Source organism: Limulus polyphemus, unplaced genomic scaffold, assembly GCF_000517525.1.
Source record: "Limulus polyphemus unplaced genomic scaffold, Limulus_polyphemus-2.1.2 Scaffold2970, whole genome shotgun sequence".
Taxonomy (NCBI): domain Eukaryota; kingdom Metazoa; phylum Arthropoda; class Merostomata; order Xiphosura; family Limulidae; genus Limulus; species Limulus polyphemus.
In genome coordinates, this window is record NW_013668580.1 from 154128 (window position 1) to 158195 (window position 4068).

At 34.0% G+C, this 4068-nt stretch overlaps 1 pseudogene; it reads left to right on the forward strand.

Moving 5' to 3' along the window:
- LOC106468338 overlaps positions 1 to 3207 on the forward strand; it is a 97065-nt pseudogene extending 93858 nt beyond the window's left edge.
- Positions 3208 to 4068: the final 861 nt, after the last annotated feature.

Below are 4068 nucleotides of genomic sequence, written 5' to 3' on the forward strand. Positions count from 1 at the left end.
CATCACCACCCACCGCCAACTCTTGAGCTACTCTTTTACCAACGAATAGTGGGATTGACCGTCACATTATAATGCCCCCACGGCTGAAAGGGCGAGCATGTTTGGTGTGACGGGGATTCGAACCCGCGACCCGCAGACTGCGAGTCGAGCGCCCTAACCACCTGGCCATGCCGGGCCTTGTCAAGAGTGGAAAGCAGACCTGATATAATATATTTGTGATATATTAGTGCTTGAAATATACTTTGAAAAATTAAATAATAACTTAACTATTGTCTTATTTTATTAAAATTTTCCTCATCTGTTTATGATATTTCTAATGAAGGTGTTTAAAATTTGTTTAATTATAATTCACGAGGTATCAAACTTAACAAATTTAGTATTCACTGTGTAACAAAAAAACGTCCTTCACATTACCTGTAATTTACAAGAACTGGGTAGAAACTACAGGTTTGGAATTTCAAAATAGTTATTTTCACCTTAAGCATTATTAGCCATGTTGTTTAACAGATTATGTGTGACTAATGTAAAGTACTTAAGCTAAGACTTGTAATATTATAACTCAGCTATAGTTGCCACCTGTCCCCGTTACAAGTTTTTCACAACAACATGTGGTCACAATATTAAAATCTATCTGCCCTCTGTAAGGCAGCATCCTCTGACTGGCACACCAGGTGATAAACAAGTACAAAATAAACTGGTTTACAAGATATGGCCTACTAGTGGCTCAGCGGTATGTCTGCGGACTTACAACGCTAGAAACCGGATTTCGATACCAGTGGTGGGCAGAGCACGGATAGCCCATTGTGTAGCTTTGTGCCTACTTACAAGATATGATGAAATAATATACTTTAATAATATTTTTATATAAACATTACAACATGCAGTTGAAAATTTGGAAAATAAATAAATAAACACTGTGTGAGTAAAAGACATTTCAAAATACCTTACATATAATATACATTCCACCATTTTATGAAACTTAGTCTCATTCTTTCGATCTGCTCTTGCCCAGAGCTACGTATAAGAGGTGGAATTTTCCAAAACAAGTGTATCTCAGTGACAAGTGTTAAATCATATACCAGATTGGGATTAACATTTATTTTTTAGTATTTTAAACAGGTTGTATGGTTGAATAATTCACAAGAGTAAATTATTAAAAATAATTAATTTCCAAAACCATAAATATAAGAGGTTCTTTGTACATATACTTTAGTAATCTTGTACTGAACTATTCCAGTAAATGAAGTACATAATACGGTCTTCATAAAAGATTATGTTTGATTATGTTTAATAAATGTAAATTTTCAATTGCAATAGAACTCAAATTTGCAAAAAGTGTGAAAGCTCCCACACCAATTCCACTGATGCCCTCTAGAGGTCCTTCTAGTCTTGGAGTGTCTTCACAACAGAGCTCTTTAAATTCACTGTCTGGTAGGTTTAGCCTACATCCTGGTTCTTAACCTATTGTTATGTTGAAAGTTGCAACTCTTAGCTAACCCTGATTTTAAGTTTTTTATCACAAGTAGCATATACATAAAGGTCGTCTTAGTCATGATTACGGAATATTTCCTTAATCTGATCTTTGTTTCATATAAAGACTCTATCAATGTTAAAATGTTTTACATGTTAAAGTGTTTCTCGACTTCTCACCTTTCATGTGATGCATCGTATTACATTGATGTACGATGTGCATATGATGTTATTTTTATTTGTTGCATTGTCACTAATGAAATATAAATTTTCTTTATTCATACTAATATCATTATTTTTTTAATAACTCTTTCTTTCATACTTTATTCTGCATTAGTGTTTTTCTGGTATTTCAAGATTATTAGTGATGTAAAATATCAAGAAAAGTTACTTTTAAACGCACCATTTAAAATGTAATTTCTTTCTTAAATAACTTTGAAGAATTTTTTTGGCACTGTTATGTGTGCTTACTGTTTATTTATGTAAATCATTCTGTAAATATAAACCTTTTTCTTTTTTTATTTCACAGTTCTGTTTGTGGTCTTAATAAGGTAGTTATTTTTATAGAAATACTCCAATTTATCAAGTTAGGGATAATTTTAGTTACGATGTTGAACCATTTAGGTTGCTTGGCCTGGTGGCAATCTGTTGTTTTCCTGTTTCTTCTTAGTTACGTTACTGTTTATAATTTTCTTTGTCAACCCCCCATCCAGTGGCTCATTGGTAAGTCTGCAGGCTTAAAATGCTAAAATTTGGGTTTCGATACCCATGGTTGGCAGAGCACAGATAGCCCATTGTGTACCTTTATGTTTAAATATAACCAAACCAAATCTAAAGTTGTCTTATCTCTTCTTTTTTTTTCTGTGTTTGTAACTGTATCTAAAATTTCGATTGCTTGGCCTTGTGGCAATCTTCACTCTTCATTCTTCGTACTTATTTACACTTTGAAGTTAGTTTTTGACCACCAACCCTAGTTCTGCCCAATAATTATTTCTCTATAGAAAAGTGAAGAAAGACACTAAAGTTAGAGTTATTGAGTTTAACTGGCCTACACTGTAATCACAACGTCACTAGAAAGGTTTCCACAGCTTCACCCTTGACCTTCTCTTAACCCTTGACCACGGACACAGACTGCTGTTTTATGTTACTTTACCATTGTAACAGCACGACTTATGTCCCCAACCTTCTTATCCTATAAGTTAGAAAACTGATTGTATATATATATATTTTCTGATTTATATAATGTATTAAAGAAACTATGAAGAAATCTAATGACTGAATAGAATAGAACACAATTGTAGGTTTATCTAATTTTTGAAATTATTAATATTATTAAATAAAGTTTGGATTATTGCCTGCTATGGTAAACCTGGCCAATATTTTTAAAGCAAACCTTCAATGAGTCAGTGATATACGTGTGTGTGAATGGTGAGTTTGAGAGTGTGAAACTTAGCAGATGTGATCGATTAGCTAAGGATGACATGTTTCATTCTAAAACATGTAATACAGATAGTGTGTTTCATTTATCACTGAGTATAGTAACTGTTTATTTAATAATCACTTTGATATCTAGGCTACCAGTGGGACTGTTCTGATTGGGCTAATGCAGAAAAACCACTTGACGATACTATGGAGATCTCCAGCAACAAAATCTCAGACTCATCCAGTGTAAAGATTGCAGACCCCAATAGCCAGGTGTTTGGAACACAATACTTAATTAGGCAGTCATTATCATAAACTTCAGTATTTGTGTAAGAGTATTTCCTTTTTTTTTTGATATTATGAATAAGAACACTGTTAGTTAATATTTTTCATTACTGTGGTTAAAAGTTTCCATGAGGTTAAAAATACTCAATGAAAAATAATATTAGTATTACACACCATTTGGCACGTTATTTGCAGATGTTTCCCGAGGCTTAAAAACTGTTTAACAAAGATGTTCTTTTCACATTCCTTGCTACATGTAAGAGCATGTTCAAAATTATTGACTAGACATTAAAAGCAAAGACAGAAAAACAATCAGTTGGATAAAACAAAAAGGGAGGTGGATGCTTAACACTGTATCACAGTTCCAGTGTTTGGATTTTCTGACATCTGCCTGTTGCTAAATTCAAGGTGTACATCACTATTCACTTCGTTGTCTTCTACCTCACACAAATTGGTAGAGATGTTAGAAGAAGAGGAATTGGCAGACTTGTAGTCTTCTATTGACAAACAGTCCAGTCTAGAGTTCCGAGAAAGACATCCAGCTCCATCAAGCAGGAATCCTTTGCCTCTTTGTGGTGAGAATCCACAAGCTGAGATATCATCCTCTGACTGGTTACTGGAAGATGGTTGTCTTTGATTTCCAGAATAGCTCCAGGGCTGCTTATGGACTGGAAGGTATTGGTTAAGATGGCAAATGTACATAAAGTGTGAAGAAAGAGGACCATCATTCCCTTGGCTATCATTGTCACCTATAACATCAGTGCTGGGATAGTCTAAGTCTACACTAGCATCAGCATCTGGAATCCAAAGGAACTGTATGACAATTAAATCTAATTTGCTACTATTTAAACTATCATTAAGATATCCAGACAAGGCAGCTGAAGTTGTGTT